This window comes from Canis lupus, chromosome 20 (assembly GCF_048164855.1).
Source record: "Canis lupus baileyi chromosome 20, mCanLup2.hap1, whole genome shotgun sequence".
In the NCBI taxonomy this organism is placed as follows: Eukaryota; Metazoa; Chordata; class Mammalia; order Carnivora; family Canidae; genus Canis; species Canis lupus.
Window position 1 is genome coordinate 52576464 of NC_132857.1, and position 21167 is coordinate 52597630.

A 21167-nucleotide genomic window follows, 5' to 3' on the forward strand; every position below is an offset into this window, starting at 1 on the left:
ATTAAGTGTATGCATTTGGGTACTGAAACTTCCTTCAGAAAATTGAGATTAAAAAATATATATATTTTAAAATTGCCTATTCATTCACTGCCTTTTTTGGCATTCAGAATTACTAGGTGTCCAGAACACTGATTAACCCTAAATGGCTTTCAGTTTTCCCCTACGCTTTTTTTTTTTTTTTAAACATGCATCTTCCCCAGCGCAACAGTGTAAGATTTAGTTTCGTTCATTCTCCTTCAATACTGTATAGGGCTTAATTCATTATTTGAAACCTCCTAAATAGATCCTCAAAAATTATAAGAAATAAAAGAGTGAACTCAGAATTGATAGAGATACAGGTATAGATCTACTGAATCAAAATATATAGTTAGATTACATTTAAAAAAATATTTTTCACACTCCCCACTCCCTGCCTATGAGAATCATCAATCTGTTCTCTGTACCTACAAGATTTTCTTGGTTTTCATTCAGAGAGCATGATGCTTTCAGTTTTGTTCTTTTTTCTCAAGAGTGCTTTGGCTATTTGGAGTTTTCTGTTTTTCCTTACAAATTTTAGAATTATTTTTTGTATCTCTGTGAAAAATGTGATTGGAATTTTGATAGGGATTGCATTGAATCTATAAAAGGCTGTAGGTAGTATGGACATTTTTAGGTAGTGTGGAGATTTTTTCATCTCCTTGGTCAACTATATTCCTAATTATTCATATTTCAATTCTTATATAAACTCAGTGTTATCTGTGATAACAATTAGATCTCTTTAGAGACTGGTGTTTCTGAAAATGCTCAGGATTAAACTTCAGTTTAAACATGGATTAACTATAGGGTGAAAAAAATTGTATAGACTTTACTTATATATTTGGAGAGAAAGAGAGAATGAGCACAACTAGGGGAGAGGCAGAGGGAGAAGGATAAGTAGACTCCTCACTGAGCAGGGAGCCTGAAGCTGGGCTTGGATCCCCGCACCCTGAGACCATGACCTGAGCAGAAGTCACACACCTAACCGACTGAGCTACCCAGGTGCCCCTAGGGTTAAAAGTTTGAAAGAAGCTTTTTTTTAACATGAAAGATTTATAATTAAAATATTTCTATGAAATATAAAATACTTCTATAAAATAGATCCAGAAGAAAAATAAAATACTACCTCCAAACTCTACTTAATAAAAAGTAGAGAGCTTTAGGCAAATGTTCCAAATGACAGATGTTTCTATTTCTTTTCAAAAGTATGGTTTGATTAGACATATAAGACATTAAAGGTGATAGGAAAGTAATAATATGTCTAGACATAAAAGCGAAGAGATAAAAAATTACAAATCTGAAATTACCTCTAGATCATTTGGCAAAGAGACTTAACAAGATGCTACTGAATATCGAAATTGTACTCTTTAGAGTTTTGGTGGGTTGTTTTTTGAGATTTATAAGGTTTTCAGAAAAAAAATTGTTGAAGTTCTAATGTTTTTATTTCTCCTCTGTAACCCCAAACTATATCCATGATGTATTAACTTCAGTCTCCCCCTCCTAGTAATACAAAAGATTTTGACCCTCTTTCTGTCCAACAAGTAACTTTGTCTTCAAATTTGCATCTTTAGAATTGACCTCTCTACATGCAATTTTCTTAAATACTACTTTTCAATTGCCTTATGATACCACTTTTCAATTGCCTTATGATAATTCATGTATGAAATGACATTCAATTGTTAAATATAATTCTTAGTCAACCATAATTGTTGACTAATTTGCATATAGCTCACCCAATGTGCAAGATGATAATACTTGTTATTATGCTGTATTTCTTCTGAGGAACATTTAAAAAAATATGTTATAGTTTTCAACTGAGGAGCTCAAGTCCTATCACCTTGATCATTCATTTGAGGACCAAAGGAGCCAAAGTCAGCACTTACTGATATCTTACCTCCCCCATGATAGAACCATTGTCTTATTTCATTTTTTCCTATGGGTAGTATTTTCATTTACAAATGGGCTTGCATTTGTCATTTCATTTGCATTTTAATTTGTATTCCTTTTTTTTTTTTAAAGTGGGAAGCAAATCAACAACTTCAAGTTCTATTGATGTGATTGACAATATAGCAAGATCCTGTTTTTATTTAGTGCCCATCTGTTTTCAGATTGTTAAGAATCAGATTAATTGAATCTTCATATGATTCCTTAGATGTACATAAGGGGCAAGATGTCTTTAAGTTTTATTTAAAGAACTGATTGGTTTCACTTTCTTGTTCAAGGCAAAAGAGAAGTAGAGTGAAAGAGACATGAAGAGTCAGAGAAAGAATTCAGTGTCTCCATTGCCAATATAGAATGCTATGCATTGGGTATGGAATACTCACGACTGAGCAAAAAGTCAGAAGAAAAGCACTCAAAGGGAATAAACTTCAAGAAACTATTTTCATGAGAAATTAAGAATTGTTAACTCGATTTGAAAAGAGAAAAGTGGTAAATATGCCTTTTGATTTACTAACTAGCATAATGTCCTACTTTTTGGGTTTCTATAACTGTCTAAAAGGCCAGAACATTGCATACTTTGCATTTCTGATACCCAGATGGATACTACTCCCTCCTCTCTGTAACAAAATTGGTTTCAGTAATAATTACAGAACAATCAGCAATGATCATCATTTCTTTTATTCATCTTTAGTTTTGGAACAATTGGCATTTAAAGAAAATGTATGTTGATTGAACCAATGTATTTATCCTGGTTGTGACAGTATATAGTTTGTAAGATGTTGTCTTTGGGGGTACTTGGTGAAAGATACATGGGATCTTTCTGCGTTATTTTATGTCACATGGCTATTGCTTTGTCCAATCAGCATGATGACATTAACGTAATGGATCAGTGTGATATTTGAAGGGATAACCCGGATGTCCAAATCTCATCAGATTACACTAAGAAGGAGGTAAGAGAACTAATTTATCCCTGAGGTAAAACTGTACGTGAATATTTTTGTCATATGAATGCCAACTGTTTCTCATCCTCCTTTCTCATTGAGGTTGAAAAGAATACATTTACCAGATAAAAGGTCTCATGCCAGGAACCTGAGGCTTTATTAATCTTCTCTAGTAATGATACCGCATCCCTCAGTAGATGTAGGGAATTCCTACTCGGTTGAACCTGGTGTTTGTAGTTATTCTCTAGTTTCTACAGGAGTAAGAATAGAAAATTAAGTGGAAATGTGATAGGACCACCACCCCTGCATCTTTTCAGTCTTTAGTTTGGTTCTAATCTCTGCCATTCCCTACTCCTCTATCCTGGGGATACAATATTGGTTTTGATTTACTATCTTGATCAGAAGTGGGAGGCAATTTCAGAGGTTTCCACTTAGCCTTCCCCACAGGAAAGAATCCAATATGAGATTTTTTTTTATTTTTTTGAATAGCCAACTATATCAATTCTGATTTTAACAGGGAAAAGACCATTGGGGCCCATTGTGAGCTGAACTTTAGTCAGGAATCCATTTATTACTTGGCCTCCATAAGCCTCTACTCAAACAGGGAAGCCCATGATGACATCTGTTTCTCTGGGTATTGTTATCAACTCAGACACTATTAAGTCTTCCTAATGTGTGGTATTTATTCTCTTTCCTTAGTATACAGTCATCTGAATAAACAGCTTTAGAACCATTTGGCATAGAACTGGGGGGAATCATCATTGTATCTTCATTCCAGTAGGAGTTCTACTGGAGACTACCACTAAGGTCAGGGGGTTCTAGATCTGAAAATTGGTGCAGATCTGGAAATTGAACAGGGATCATGGCTTTTTATTAGGATGGTCACCTTCACACTCCTCAGACTCCTCCTTTTCTAATTGCTTGGTTAGGGCAGCCCAGGTGACCCAGCAGTTTAGGGCTGCCTTTGGCCCAGGACATGATCCTGGAGACCCGGGATTGAGTCCCACGTCAGGCTCCCTGCAAGGAAACTGCTTCTCCCTCTGCCTGTGTCTCTGCCTCTCTCTCTTTCTGTGTCTCTCATGAATAAATAAATAAACCTTAAAAAATTAATAAAAACACACTCTAATTACTTGGTTAAAGATGTTAGACAACAAGCATGTTGGCCTCCCTTGGCAATTCTGGCCCTAGGAACACCATACTCTATTAAACACCTTCCAGCTTCTTGAGCCATTGGCTGTACCTCCTACCTTATTAAATGTTATGGTAGTTGTGGTCTCTTGACTCCTAAAAGTTAAGCAGAGTCACCTGGCCTCTCTCATTATGACATCTCCTCAAACTTATGAATATTAATGAGTCCAGCTCTATGACTGCCTCTCCTATCTCCAGCCCTGGCTGGTGGAAAAGAGCCACCAATGAAATTCTGGTGGCACTCTCACCAGCACATTCCTGCCAGCCTTGGCTAAAGATCTGCCCTCCTGTGGAATAGAGTCCTCTGGTTGGTTTTCTGACCTCATATAATATGTGTATTCCCACAGGACCACTTCATTCAGACTTTTTCCTCCTTCTTCTTCCATTGCTTAGGATGACATTTCTATTTCACTCATGACTAGCTATCACTTTTTCCAGACTTTTAAATGTTACTCTAACATAGAGCTTCCCCCATTATTTGAGGTTCTTACCAAGGTATTAAATCCCCATTTCCTGAGAAAGGACTCCATTTATCCACCCCTAAATTATTGAAGTCATGCTTCACCAGGGTGTAAGCTATAGTCCCTTTAATCAAACATCCTCAAAATCCAGTCCCAGTGTTATTCCTCTGGCTCCTGTCAAAATGTACTAGTTAATTTTTGCAACTCTTTCAATGTAGTATGTTTCTTTCCTCTCTTATGAGGCTTAGGACTTCCCAGGGATGGGATTTAACCCTAGTTTTTGTCCAGCAGCCAGAAGAAGAAGTGGAAATAATTCCTCAGGGGAGTACCATTTGCCTTGCTGTGGAGGGGCTTTAGGACTTTTCCCAGTGCGTGGTAAATGCTAACTAGTAGTAGGGAAGTATGGACAATTTCTGCAAATTCTAAGTTCCCTGGGAGATCTCAAAAGTCAACATCATTAGGGTAGCCAACTAGATGTACCTATTCCATTTTTTTTTTGTGTGTTCCCAGGCTTTCCCAACCATGGACTCAACTTTAGCAGAGCAGATCTACTTTGGCTTAGTATTTAAATACCATTAGGGTCCTGCATCTCTAAATATTAGATCTTCTGTGTCTGCTCTTCTACTTAGTCTTTAACTGCTATTGACAGTGCTCAGTTTCTTATTACCCCTATGCCAGCCATCAAGAGAACTTAGTAGAAAGAAGCCAACTATGTTATCTTTCTAGGCATTGTTTCCTCATAACTTTCAAGTACCTGAATTACCACACCTAGGATAACTTTTCTCTCTCCTAGGTTGCTTACCAGGTCACCTTAGGTCAAGTTTTCAGCAATTGGACTATTACCATTTACTACACACACTCAGAAGCATGTCTTCTTTGCCAGCCAAGTGGTGAGTGAGCCCATTGGAGAACCCCACTATAGTGTCTTTACTTAGAACATTCTCAGCACCACTTGTATTTAGTTTGGGTTCTTTAGGGAACAGACACTAAGATGGGATTAGAAATTCAAGAGATTTATTGGGAGGAAGTTGTTTCTCTTAGAAGAAGGGCAAATGAAATTCAAAAGCAGACATTCTAGGATCCAAGCGTACAGGTAGATACTCATTGGAGCTGTGAGGAAAAGGGTACCAATAAAAGAGAGGCTTTTCCTAAAGAAGGAAACACTATTCTCTGTTGTAATAGGTAGAGGCAATCATAGGAAGAATAAGCAGAATTTGAAGGTGACTGAGCTGGGATATGGACAGCTAGACCCATTAGGAGGGTTTTTAGCCTAAATTGACAGAGACATTCAGGAAGGCAGCAAGAATGCCACCTGCATAAGATTTCTTAATGTGCTGATTAAATGTGTGCCTTGATCGCAGAAAAGCAGTTTTTACATAAAAATATTATACACAAAAAAAAGGAATACCTTTTGAGACAGATAGTTTAAAAAAATATCATCATTGAGTGGGGACTCCCATAGTCTGAGTACATGATTTAGTCTTAATCTGAGCACATGATTTAGTCTATTTTAAAGTACTTATGCTAAGAAAAAGAGACATTATAGGGATGACTATATAGTCATTGTTTAATGGCAAAATTCTGGAATTCTGGTCAAAGAAATAAGACAAGAAAAAATATATGTTCTGAAAATGAAAATAAAATATCTCATTTAACATAATTATCCATTAAAACAACTTCAAAACGATCAATGGGAAATCAATTTAAACCAAATTCAATGCAAAAAATGCTCTAAACCTATAAAGATTCCTCAACACATTATTAAAAATAATAAGAATAGTTTGAAAAATTGCATGGATATGTTTCTGAGTGGATAGTTTCAATATTATAGCTATAGGCATTTTTCAAGTTAAGTTGTACATTCTATGTGATTTAAACATATTCTAATATGGTACTTTTATAACTTGACAAAATTATTTGGAAATTCATCTTAAAAATAAATGAATACAAATAGCATATTGAAAATAAAAATAATAAGGACATTTCTATCCCTACATTTTGCAACATATCATAAAGGCACAGTAACTTAAAAAGTATGGTCTTGTATCTAATATAGACCTATGGGTTAATAGATAAGACTACATATATAGCCAAAAACCAGTCATGAATTTCTCATTTTGATTTTGTTTGTAAAAACAGCATTCCAAATCAGTGGGGAATATACGACATCAATAAAGTGTCCAATGAAACACAACTTAAAAGCAATGGGCTTAAGAGAAATTATTATTCAGAAGCTAGTGTGTCTAAAATGACTAGCATGTTAAGAGTGTAATTAATATCCTTGTTCTAGGAACATCCTGTTTGCCAAGAGCTGAGAGTATTCCTGGAATGTGTAGCTTTCAGATTTAAAACAAAGATGGTCCCAGATAAACTAGAGAAATTTTGTCCTTTTAGATGACGCCAAAATAGGGAATTGAGAGTCAGGGTGTAAAGACCCGATGAGGTAGTCTGTGGGACTAGCAATAGATACCCTCTACCTCCCTATAGGAGTCCTGGGGTCAGAGGGTGAGTAGACAGTTAAATCAGTCAGGGCCTTGTGGGATGAGGAGAGAATACTGGAGTTTACTTCAAGTGTGAATGGCCCCCAGCGGGGGTTTTGAGGGGGGAGTGACTCATGTGCTTCCATATGGTATAAAGAATTTTTCCAGCTGTCACAGGGAGAATAGAGATGCCTCCGTCTTCCTAGACAACAGATTGGGAGGAACTGCACCAAAACATTTCTATGGCTATTTTTGAGTGGTGAAAATTTTGTTTTTCTTTTTAATATTACTTTTTTTGAGTTGAATTTACTGACATTCACTACTATTTTAAATAAAACAATTACTTTTATTTAAAAAATAAGCTTTGTAATATGATCTGAAGAAAAAGAGGAAAAGATGAGGAAAGAGCACATTCTCATTCAATTAAAGGTAAACCTAATAAAAAGTGACTTTTTACCAAAGTTTATAATTCACTTAAGCCCACTGAAGAAAGTGAAAAGACACCCTCCCTTATACAAAATTTTCTTCTGGAGGCCAAACTCCAGTCTTTGATCTGAAATTCAGATTTCATTCACCTGACTATAATGAAAAGGGACAATTTGGATTTAAAGCCAACAAAAGATCAATTTGCTTATATCAGCAAAGAAATGGTTATTATATGGTTTTAATTCGAAGGTTTTGAAATACATCAATAATACCAGGCTTAAAATCTGTATGTATTTTACATCTGAAATAACAAACGTAACTCTCTTTTACCTTGAGCATTCACAAATTCTAAAACTCTAATCCAGATAATAAAAGTAAAAACAAAACAAAATCTTTTCCCCGAGCATAAGCAAAACAGAACAGTCCTTTTATTCTATTGTTGGTGTCTTAGGCAGGCTCATGAGGACTACAATTGATAAAATATTTGGACATAATATTATTAAACATTAAATCTAATAACAAGGACACTTTCTAGGGTTTAGCATTGGAATGTCAATAGCAACGATTTTGTACACCCACACACATGCACGCACACACTCACATATATACGGTTAATTTGTGAAAGTTATTACATTGAAATGATTCAGTAAAAAATGAACCATAAGTGTTTTCAATGTTAATGACCACCGGATTTTTTTTCTTATCCTTATTCATGGATAATGATAGTGTCAGTTGTATCACTCGAAACTATGAAAGATAATGACTAGGTAATTACTTGTTTTTCTGCACACCCATGTCATTACAAATTGGTGAAGTCCACCTCAAATTGTCAGTATCCAGTTCCACTGATCTCTTAGTGAGTTTCTAAAAGCAGGAAGTTACAGTGATGTGCAGTTAATGCTGGTGGCTGCAAATAGACTGCCTACAGGCCTGTTTTTGTAAAGAAAATTTTCAATTAGTGAAAGCCATGGGCACCAGCTTTCAAAAAGAGGAAAAAGAACTTTTCTATAAATCTTTGATCTTTTCTGCTGCATCATGTTTTTCATGAAAGAGACGTACAGCCCTCCTGCTTAAAACGCTTCTACGAAACAATTTTGTCTTCAAGCCAGCGATATTAAAGACTTGGAATCTTTATTCAAATAATGGTGCAGAAATAAGATGTTTAGATCATGTTTCTAAGAGATTCGCTAGATTTAAAATTAGCTAAGAAGTAATAACATAAGTGAAAGGAACCTATTTCATTCACTTTCATTTGAACTGATAATATTAATATTTCATAGATTGGCACTACGTGATTATTCCTTCCTACTCCTTCTCTGTATTGCATCATTTTATGAAACTATTGGTGCTTTTAGAGACTTCCTTGGTTCACAGTCTCCTTTCATGATTCAAATCTCCTTTCAAAAAAGCTGTTTTCAACCTTTGTTCTCTTCCTATGGGGGATAACTTTGTGACAGAAGAGAAGGGAGATTGGGAGATCATGTCACTGTTTCCATTAGTCCTCCATTTGCATACACTCTTATATCTTATTTCTCACTCTCCCATTAAAGAAAATGAATTGGTCCATGCCATGTAGTGGTCCATGTCTATATCCTATCCACGTGTGGACCTTCTAAATGTCCCTAACATTTAAATAGATCTATTTAACATCTAAATAGATGTTAGGGACTGTCATGAGAGAAAAGTAGCCTAAAGTGAATTATAGCTCTAGAGTTTTCGTGAGGAACAGAGTAGAGTAGGGTATACCTGTAGCACTCATTGAGTATGGCGGATCTCAGGCAAATAAAAATGAATGCTTAGTAACTCTGATCACTAGTTAGGTATTTTTTACTTTCTTACCACAAATGTGAGAAAATGTATAAATGCAAATAGTTAAATTTTAATAATAGGAAAATATATTAACAATATTTTATAGATGATAGATAAGAAAAGCTTCAAATATGTGATTATGTAATATAACCACAATTTTAATATCAGCAATTTAGTTTAACTGCTTATAATTTATGCTGAACCCTGTAGAATAATAATAATTATGCATTACTTAAATTTCAGATTAGCTTTGTTGTAAGTCTTTTTTATTTAAGCAGTAAATCACCTATACAGGCTCAACATTCTTGCTTTATCTTTCTGTAATATACGATCAATGTGACATTATAAACAATTATTTTAAAAAGCGTATGGAGAATTTCTATGGAAAGGCAAGAAGAAAAGAAAATGTCTATATAATTTTTAGGGAAGAATAAACTATGACTTTATGCTCTGCCATTTCTATTTCTATTTTCACCTGTTCAAACAAACACAATTTCTTGGGCAATTGTTATACAGCACACATAAGAGATGGAAAATAATATTTTATTGGAATTAAAATTAGTGATAAATTACATTCTAAAAGGTGAAGCTTTAGGTCCAGCCAACATTTCCCAATGTGCATTCTTCAGAAGATACTCTTATAAAATGCTGTGAGAAACTCTACCAAAAGCCTTCTGTGTTCAAATGTGTGCAGGGAATATCATTCCCAACACAGTTAAATATGTTTATGTCAATATGTTAATCTGCATATCTAAAACAGAGATATAACATGCAGCATTACCCAAACTTACTTAAATGTGGTAGGTTTTTCTCATGTATAGCACTCTTGGGTGGTCTGTGGAACAGAATTTGGAGGACGTTGTTTTAGGTCATAATAAACCAGACACAAGTTAAAATGGAAGATCACACTATTTTTGTTTTGTTTTTTGACATCATATCAATCTTATATCTGAATTGATTTATTTAATCTGAATTAAAATTTTATTTAATTATTCATGAGAGACAGAGAGAGAGAGAGAGAGGCAGGGATACAGGCAGAGGGAGAAGCAGGCTCCATGCAGGGAGCCTGATGTGGGACTCGATCCCAGGACTGCAGGGTCATGCCTTGAGCCAAAGGCAGAGACTCAACCACTGAGCCAACCAGGTGCTCCTGTCTCACAGTTTTGTTTATCTTACTAACTTTTTAGGGCCTTTGGTTCCAATTAATGTTTCAAGGGTAAAAAATAGATTAAGTATTCTATTATTGTGTAGGCCCTGAGTGATAGTCTTCATTGTCTCGTCTGGATCCTGCCTTCCACATCAAACATTTTGTCACACTTAACAATAAATCAGTTCAATTCAAAATTATTTTAATTTTTATAGTATTAAATTGTGTTTAGATGAAATATTTAGTAAGACCTCATTTTTAAGAGTGTAATCTTATGTTTCTGAATTTGGATGAGCAATTAACATATGGAAACCTCTTACATGGTGGCATTAAAAAATAAGTGATATGATGTTTTTCCTCTGTGTAGAAAAATGGATTAAATGTCAAGCCTTTCTATTATTTTTTTATAAGTTGAACAAATGCCAAAATCTTTAAAGTATGTTTTCTAGCTATACTATTCATTCATCTCAAATATAAAAATATAAAATCATTATTCTTTTTATTTTAAAATCTAGCCTCTATACCTTATGTTTACTCTGTTCATCTTTAAAATAGAGTGCATACTTACTCTGTTCACCTTAAAAATCTATGGCTTTATGTGAAACCATAAAAAATAATTAGTCGTTGATAAAATATAAAAATGTTTCTGTAACATGTTGCACAATTTCTCATGAAATACTTCATTTTGAAAGCATTTTTGACTTGGTTCCACATCAGCAGTAAATGACAGAGTGCTAGGTGTAGGAGTCTTGGAGAAATAGAAAATTAGCTCTACAAATTAGAGACCAAGAAACCAAGAAAAAAAAAGAAAGAAAGAAAGAAAGAAAGAAAGAAAGAAAGAAAGAAAGAAAGAAAGAAAGAAAGAAAGAAAAGAAAGGAAAGGAAATAAAACAACCATAGATGGATGGCATTACATTGGAAGCAAAGGTGAAAATGTGAACTCTGATAGCCATAAGTAGATAGATTTAGATTATCTTCAATCTTACAGATAAAAAAAGAAAAAGGAGATAATCAAGGGAGATAAACTGGAATTGTGTCACAGTAGATTTGTCAGCATTCCAATTGATCATTTTCTCATTTTCTAAGTGATATCAATGACTGACAAAGTGAGCTAGAAGCCAACACTTGGTGAGCTGGGTGTCAAGCCAGTAGCAAAGTTTCTTTTTAATCCACAAAATGTATTTGGCCTTCATTAGTTCCCAGGAAAAGAAGAAGAAATAAGAAAAACTTAACTGGCACAAAGTGGCTTCATTTAGAAAACACAAATGATTATTCTGCTAAAGCCTTGTCCTATTTGAGTTGAGGCCTTGGTAAGAGGGAAGTTCTTAAAGAGCCATTTTTCATACCAATGTTTGTGAGCACTTTATGCAAAATTATTTTTTTTCCAGCAGGACCATTGGCCAGGAAATACTATATACACTATGTTTGTTTCAGCAAGAATAAGGTCCATCATAATTAATTTTGTATATAATGTATGAACGTTGGGTTCTAAACTGGTGGGACAAATTAAGCCTCTTACCAGAAACTTCTCTAATACAGATTTACCTAATATACCAGGCAGTGACAAAGACTAACTGCATTTAGAATATGTATATATTTAGAGTATTTAGCCATATATATGAAAATTCATCTGCTTTGTAGCTCTGAGATTCTCAACTCTTTGCTGAACATTATTTTCATTGCTCTGATTACATATACAAAGTTGGGTAATTCAGAAAAATTACAAATCCAATAAATACCTGCTTTTCAGTAATTTTTAAAACAAGTGAAGATAATCCTATATAAAATTGTTACTTTGTTTATTTTTAATCCTTCCTAAATGCATAGGTTTTAGCCAGAATCAATGATTTCAGGCTTTAAAAAAGTAAACGGTCCAGAAATGTTTTCACTAAAATTGGGAGATACTCTTCAACCTTAACATTGTACTGATTTTTATTGGTGTTTGATATATCCATGCCACTAAAATATTTATCTATAATTTTAAATACCCAGATAAGTACTAGAGTAAAATCAATTTTAAGGAAGCACATATTTAGGCTATGGCTTTGGAGATATCCAGACATTGACCAAATTTATTGGATGTGAGGAGGACTGGTGACTATGGTTCCCAGGAGACATTTTCTCCAATTCTAAAGTCTTTTTTGAAGCTCTGTTAACTACACATTTTTCAGTACTCATCTGATTAGAAGTCATATTCATGTTATATAATAATTTTCCAATAAGAAAATATAATTCATTTTCTTAGACATAATACTTTCATTTAGTGGGTGCCTATTAGGAACCGACAATGTGACAGGTGCTTTTATGTCTATCACATTATTGAAGGCTTGACAATGACCCTCAAAAATGGACAGTTTTGTTTCTTAGATAGGAAGAGTGAGAACGGGTGAGGAATTTATTTAGTTAACTGCAGAATGAAAGTTTACGGCTGCTACTGGCTGATGTGAAGGCCCATCTTAACGTTATCTACTGCTGTGTAGATTCATGTAAAATATTAATAAAAAAATACACTTTTTAAAGTAACATGTTGTCAGTGGGATGGTTAGTTGAATGGTAGTAGACTTTTGACAACATGCTTCATCCGTCCACTCTCTTCTTTCTTTTCCCAACCTTTGCCTAAATACAAAATTTAGCATATTTAATACTTAGCGCTCGTTTAAAATTTACTTTGTCATAACTATTTGTTAATTTGGACTTCACAAAGGTAACTTGGAATGAATGATAGAACACTGTAGAATAACCAATAGCATTCTTTAATTTAGACTTTATAAACTCAATGAAGGTGAAAGAACTAACACTAAAGAATATCGTCTGTATAGAAAAACTATATATTTATTCCATGTGTAATTACAAACAACAATCCACAAATATCAGATAAACTAGCTTTTTGTATTAACTTTCAATCCTTTTAACCAAGGATATAGCAAAACAAATAAGCAAGCAAAACAAAACAAACCATTTTCTCTCTTTGGCTCAGAAATAAAAATTTTATAATGTATATTCTGCTCTTTTTATTCTCTCTTAACACCTATTTCATCTATACTATGACCCTAGGTTTCTTAAACTGTGGTAATCAGTGTTAGTTGGAAAATGTAGTATATTTCCTGTGTTGTGATGTCCAAAGTTCTCCATTATTTTAAGTATGAAGTTCTTCCTCCCAATAGGTTATACAAAAATACCTATTAATAGTTATTAATTCAGTACACTGGCTTTTTGGTTTGAGTAGCCCAGGTATTCCCTAAATCTCTCTTGTTTTTCCTCTGGTTCCTCTTGTTGTTTTGCCCTATGGCAAAAATGGAAGGATCACTTGAGGGTAATTTAGGATGTGCTGGGAATAAACACCTCTTATTCATACCTGGTCCAAAAGAATTTCCGTCTTATGGAGAAGTAACAGATGCTCTGGGTGTTCCTTTGTGCACTTTTACCCCCTCTGATGGCACTGATATGTAAAGTTGTATTTGCTAAAGCTAATCTTTTTTTTATTATTATTATTGGCATCTTATACACCCTGACTATTTAATTTCTGTGGCATTCCAAAGAATGTCTGAGGTTTGTTTACCATGGCTCTGACATCAATTCATGGAAGGTGCCAAACTGTGTTTAGCCTTAGGTGGTGGATCAGATATAAACCCTCCAGAGCCTCTTTGACAGTTCAATTTATTTCATAGTGGTCAGGAATCTCGATCCAGCACTCTTACAAATAATTGTCTTTCTTTTCAGCTTTCTTTTCTCTTTTTTTCTTTTTAAGTTCTCAATGTTTTACTGGAAACTTCTTGATATGGTGGAGAAAGTAGAATTAAAATCAAGAGAAATGAGAGTTCTAGCTGAGGCCAGTCCCTCCAGTCCCTCCTGCAGAGGTCACAGACTGAAAGGAATCCTGACTCAAGGTTATAAATAGAATGACTTAAGAATAGCTTCATTGGCCTTGTTTCTAATTCCTCCTGCAACCTGCCAGCTTTACCAGTGCATGGTTGATTTAAAGATATGGATGAAAGCCAACTGGCCCACAATCAATCTACACGAGAAAAAGGTGATATTGCAATTTAAAAGGAGAGGCAGATGTGATTTAAGAACCCTTGAAGAGAATTGTTTGCCCTTAAACCACAGAGGTTCTTAATCCTGAGATGTTACTAAATCATTAGCACCTAGAGTCAGATTTAAGAAAATTTTAACAGTGAGCCATAGGACAATACTGAATTGAAGATGGGACCATCAATGTGAGTTCTATTAAACCATGATGACATGAATATATGAGCAAATTCATTAATCTTATAGGAAGTGAACACACCCAATCAGAAGAATTTTAATTAAATCACTTTAATGGTAGAATTAAAAAAAAAAAAAAAAACACCTTGAAATGAAGCCTGGGGAAGATTTCCCTTCAATAATAAGCAACCAATATTTACTGGGCAGCTACTAAGAACCAGATTTTAGTATTTAGCAAAAAGATATTAAGTGTACTTTCACAGAGCATACAGTCTAAATCTCTGCTATCCAATAGAAATTTCTGCTGTGATGAAAATGTTTTTTAACTTCACTGTCCAATAGAGTAGGAACTAGCCATATTCAGTTATGGACAAAGATTCTCTCTTTGACCAAACTCTACTTAGGCTCCCCCAAATGTTTCAAATAGGCCTTGACTTTTGGACTTCTATGTTTGTCTCTGTGTTGTTCAATTTTAGCAAGAATCCTACCAAGTCATTTAGCTAGAATCTCTCATCTTCCATATCTGATTGCCCTTATTATCTTAGTGGGTTCTTCATCCTCTACCAAACCGCAAGTGAGATTTGATCCCTCTGGCTTGTCTTAGGTAAGAATCCTATTAGGTCAAGGTAGCCAGAATTCCCTGGTAGGTCAGTTGTTTCCTCTTTCCATCGAATCCCCACCCTGATCCTTGGCTATAAATTTCCATTTGCTCATATTATATTCAGAATTGAGCCCTACGCTATACTGAGATTTCTCTTCCCCTATTGCAACAATCCTGATCGAAATCTTCTAATCAATTTACTTCCTCTGATTTTTCCTTAGCACTATTGAGCACTTAAATGTGGCTAGTATGACTGAGGAAATTATATTTTAAAAATTTGTAGGTCAGCTAAGTTTCTGTAGTGATACATGAGTAGTGACTACCACATTAGTTAACATAAACCTAGACAAACAATAATCTAATCATTAAAATCATATAATTTTAAATTGTGGCAATTATTCTAAAGGAAAAGTAATATGAAAGATACAATTAAGCAGGGGCTTTACCAGCCAAATTGTGACAGTCAGGACAGGTTTTCCTGAGGAAATCAACATTTCAGCTAAGAGCTGAAAAATGAGTAGAAACAAACTGGAGAACAGAAATGGGAAGTTGGTGGAAGTAAAGTGAGCAAGACAATGAGGAAAGGGGAGTGCCTTTAGAATGAAAAATATCAATGAGTAAATTACAAATTTATTTCACTACTCTGTTTAAATCATCTCAACAGCTCAATGTAGAGGAGTGATGAGTAGGCTGGAGAAGTGGGGTTCAGTTCATGTAGAACCTTCTAGATAATGATAAACATGTTTGTCTTGGTAATAAAAAAATTGAAAAGCTATTGAAGATTTTTTAAAGATTTATTTACTTATTTTAGAGAAAGAGAGTATGCATATGGAGGAACTGGGAGGGAGTACGGAGGGAGAGACTCTCAAGCAGGCTCCATGCCCATTGCAGAGCCCAATATGGGGCTCAATTTCACTACCTTGAGATCATGACCTGAGCTGAAACTAAGAGTTGGTTGCTCTGAGTCACTCAGGTGTTCCTATTGAAGATTTTTGAGTAAATAATCACATTTGTGTTTTCACAAGATCATTCTAGTTCTGTGGAGAGCAAAGATTAGAGGAATAAGAGTGGATGAAGAGAAGAATGTTTGAGGCTATGGTAGTAACCCAGACAAGATATGATAGGAGCTGGACCGGGGACATGGCTGTAGAGATGTATAGCTGTGAATGTGAGTTGGGGGTTTTAGAAAGTGAAAATGATAGAACCTAATAAAATATTGGATCTAGGGTGAGAAAAAGGCAAGTATCACAATGCCTGGAGCTCTGACTCACATGACTGGATGGATGCCAGGGTCACTCACTAATAAAAGAAACTAGAGGATAATCAAATCTGGATATAAAGATGATAATATCAATTCATGACTCAGTGAGTTTGCGATGTCTTTGTGACATTTAAAAGAGACATTCAAATGGATATACAACTAGAGAGAACAGAAGATATTTCTGGTTAAGAAATATAAACTTGAAAAAAAAAAAGAAATATAAACTTGAGGGTCACGGGTGTGTCAATCAAAATAATTATGGGCAAAAAAGTGGATTTGTGGAGTGAAAGGAAAAAGTAGGAAGGAAAAGGGTCTAGGATTGAGCTATATGTGATTCCAATATTTCATTTATTTTCTATATTGATTTAATGTTATAATTTTTCTTTTTTGTCTCTCGGTCATCTCTTGGAATACCTAATTCTATGCTCTCAATTTACTCTGACTCATTTACTCCCACAGTAGAACATATAGAACGTGATTAACCTAGGGGAACTTCCTTCATGTAGATGCAAAACTTCTACATATCTTCCCCCTCTCTTTTTAAACTTCCAGCCAAAATTCCTATTCCCTAGAGATATGTTACATAAAGTTTTTGCAAGAAATATGTGTTAACCCAAATACATCTCGTTATTTGAATATAAGAAAGCAATTCTTCTTATTAAATTTCTGGAAGGAGAATAAACAACCTTATCATCTTTGAGGACTACTCCTTCCACTAGTCCCAACATGTCCCCCAAGCTATGTTCTCTCCCCTCAATACCCAATTAACACTATTTTGTATCCATTGAGGCAATGGTGATCAATACCTAGGCATCTCCTTTTAGCAGTCCTTCCCCATGTACCAACGCATCCAGCAGCAGATCCACCAGCCAAAATAAGAAATACTTCTGTCACCTATCTAAGCTATTTTGGGGATGCAAATGTTTGGTATAAGCTCTTCCTGGTGAGTTGCAGGAGGAAAGCGAATATAGCGCTTTGGAGTTGCGTTAAAATTCATGTTCCTTGAGCTTCAGCCTGCTTCCTCAGAACCAATCACACCTTTGGAAAAAGGAGTCTGAAAGTCCTTGGGAATTCTGTGGCCAAACAGCAAATGAATAATATGTTTCATAACTTAGAATTATAAAAGAATTAGGCAAAATTATAAAGAATTACAAAAGAATCTTATAATTTGTCATTTTGATAAGTATAACTTGTGAGTAAAGATTTCAACAAGAACAATAGTTTCTAAAAAAAATAGTTTCTGTATGTGTATTTTCTATATGTACACATATGTGATATGTGTGTAGACGTAGAAGTGTGTATAGGTACATAGACTTATATGTCTATATGCATGCATATAGACATTTATGTTTATTTAGGCGTGTGTGTACATAATGTACACACATACACATACATGAAATCTACAATATGCCCACATGTGCATAATTATATTATGTTATGTGGTATTTATATAAACATGATGATATCTACATATATGCATATGTTAATATACACATATTCATCCGTATGTATCCATATGTATACACACACACAAATTAAATCAGTTAGAAAACTAACTACTAGAAAACTTAGCGGCTTAAAACGATAACTCATTTATTTAGTCTATGACTGCATTTGACAGTTTGTGCTGGGTTCAGCTGGGTGATTTTCTGGTCTCTGTTAGACTCCCTCTGCAGTCAGTGCTATGTCAGTGGGAAGTTAGCTGATTGTTGGCTAGGCCGTGTAGCTCCTCTCCGTGCAGTCTTCCATCCTCTAAGAGGCTACCTGTGTCTTATTCATATTGAAATACAAGGGTCCTCCGAGCAAGAGGAAGTGTGCATGGTCTCTTAAAGCCCAAGCTTAAAACATGAAACAGCTTTGCTTCTCCCAACTTCTATTTGTCATAGGAAGTTACTATGCCAGATATGATTCCAAGGGGTGGAAAATACATTGGAAAGGAAAAATTCTGTGTCCATTTTTTGAAATATATATGACATACTTTTAAAATAAAATCTTTTTTTGCTGGTAACTCCCTAAATTTTTTGTATGTTCAATACCCAGGTCATTGTTTGCAGTTTCCGATCTCTCCCTTCACCTTTTATATAAGCTGGATTTGGTCTTCATTTTTATGGGGCAAGACCATTTCTGTATGAGTTTCCTTGTTTTATGCTTCACAGATTGCAGATTCATCAGGCAACCATTGCTGCCTTCAGGAAACTTCCATCACATGCTGCGTGCATTTTTAGCATCATTATACACCTGTTGCATTGCTATTAGCTCTCTTATTCTTTTTTTAATTTTTTTTTAAATTTATTTATGATAGTCACACAGAGAGAGAGAGAGAGAGAAAGAGGCAGACACAGGAGGAGGTAGAAGCAGGCTGCATGCACCGGGAGCCCAACGTGGGACTCGATCCCGGGTCTCCAGGATTGCACCCTGGGCCAAAGGCAGGCGCCAAACCGCTGCACCACCCAGGGATCCCCTAGCTCTCTTATTCTTATGGGACCTCTTGGGGACACTTTGTCTTACTCATATTTGTAGTCTTTGCCCTTGTAACTGTGCCTGGCCAAAGTCAATATTGATGATAATTACATGAAGAATTGCATAAATGGATGTTCTAGAGCTTAACAAATGCTTTTTAAGAAAGACTTAATAAGGGTGCTTGGGTCATTCAGTCAGCTAAGGAGCTGACTCTTAGTTTTTGCTCAGGTCAAGATCTCAAGGTCCCAAAATGGAACTTCATGCTCATTTCATTGAGTTCTGCGCTCAGTGGGGAGCCCACTTGAGGATTCTCTCTCTCCTTCTCCCCCTGCTCACTCTCTCTCTCTCTCTAAAATAAATAAATATTTTTTAAAAAAGAATTGTTATTTATAGTAAAGAAAAATATAAATCATTTTTTCAGAAATTATAATATTTTATCATGTTTACTATGCAAGCAAAAATTTTAAAGGGAAAAGCATAAATTTAACATGTCCTCTTATCTCAGCCTTTCCCCTAGACCTACTGAACTTACTGTTGACCCATCTAGATTTTCCCCTGAACTGTGCATTTTTCAGTAATAAACCAGCTTTTAGTTAAAACCATGGAGCTTTCTTTGGTGGTATCATGAGATGATTAAGTGGCCATATATCCAATTTGCCTGGGATGCACTGTGTAAAGCTCCTGTTTTCTTGGTGTATTATTAATGCCCTCTTTTATTCCAAAATTGTTCTGGCCTGGGCCACAAATTATATGATTACCTTAAATATAGCCCATGCTTTGAATGTAATGCCAGTAAAAGCCTGGAAATAATCCCCATTGTATTGAAAGTATACATAACTATTCCAACTGGAACAAGTCACCTAACCTCACTATACCATTTTCTCATTGCTATTTAAGAATCACTGATTATAGACCTCAGAAAGGATGAGAAAGTACATGAAGCACTTCAACTGCAGTTTCCCAGCAAATTGTGTATAAACAAATTCTTTTGTGTTATGGATACCATAACCAATAAATATTTTATTAAGTAAATGGGAAACTTCCCCAGAGATTATGACAAAACCATTGGGTTAAAATGCATGATAGAGATGGCATTAAACCTTTTACCTAGGGAGAGGGACCTCTTTAGCCTTTCTACACTTGTGCCTTCTTCACTTTCACAGCTGACCTAGAGTGACAGATTCTCTGTGTTCCTAATGGAGATGAGCTTTGGGAATAAGCTACTTAATCGTGGCATGTGATAGTAATGGTAAGTCTCAGGGGTACATCCTAAAGGCAAAAGAATAAGTGCAACCACATAGTGTGTGTTGATTTTATATTTAAAACTCTATTTCTACAGATAGTCTATGCCTTAAATAACATAAGCATTACCCACCTAAGTTAGTATTTTGGTTTTAGAGACATTAGTAAAATTTCTTTAAAATCAAAGAAAAGTCAAGCTATTCAACATATAGGTGATGCACTTGTCACCTTTGTAAATCGTGATACGCTCTGTGATACGCTCTTCTCTCTAAACATTCAAGTCTGCACAGACAGGTCTTCTGACAGAACTAGCAGGCCAAATTTTTATAACATTTTCAAACTCTTTTGTAGTGATTTCCACCATAGAATGATACTTTTTGGATAAATATATATCAAGCTACTTCTTTTCTTGTTAAAGCGTAATACAGATTTCCCGTATTGAGGAAATGCTTTCCAGAATGAGAAAAAATGTGACTTTTAGATGAATCTTGAAGAAATGATAGAATTTGGACCTGTGGAATTAGAAGCAATAGTGAGCAAAGAGATCTATGAAAGTATATTTCAAACTGCTTCTTCATTAAACTGACTAACAATTTTGCCAAAATGTTTGTTTTCCTTATAAACCCGTGATTTTTGTGGCTGCTAAGTTTTTAATTTCCATCCTTCCTTCCTTCTCTGACCCTCCTCCTCCCCCTCCTCCGTCTCTCTCTCTCCTCTCTCTCTCTTCCCTTCCTTTCTCTTTCCTTCTGTCTCTCTTCCCCCCCCTTCCTTCTAGCTTTCTCCTTCCTCTCTTTCCTTCTCTCTCTCTTTCTTCCATGCTTCAGACTTTGAGTGAACCTATTCAGGAGCCAATCTGACAGTGCCCGGGTCAGGTATGGATACAGATTCTGGGTGGGAAATAATAACCTATGACAAGGAAATGCAGTGTTGCAATTGCATTGCAACAAATGACATGCTTTCTTAGAAAACCTTCCCTAGAACCAAATGTA

General features: G+C 35.2%; 2 long non-coding RNA genes across 18 annotated transcripts in view; one reads left to right on the top strand and one right to left on the bottom strand.

Annotated features, from left to right (window-relative positions):
- Positions 1-2616: 2616 nt before the first annotated feature.
- On the bottom strand, positions 2617-4207 carry LOC140611964 (uncharacterized). The gene is made up of 2 exons (XR_012013302.1): positions 4028-4207; positions 2617-3148 (listed from the first exon to the last, which is right to left on the bottom strand). It is a non-coding gene; the product is annotated as an uncharacterized lncRNA (long non-coding RNA).
- Positions 4208-4262: 55 nt separating this feature from the next.
- Positions 4263-21167, top strand: part of LOC140611963 (uncharacterized) — a 157786-nt gene continuing 140881 nt past the window's right edge. For all 17 annotated transcript variants that reach the window (XR_012013293.1, XR_012013294.1, XR_012013291.1 and 14 more), the window contains exons 1-2: positions 4263-4392; positions 5340-5436. This is a non-coding gene — a long non-coding RNA (uncharacterized lncRNA). The remainder of the gene's footprint in view (positions 4393-5339; positions 5437-21167) is intronic.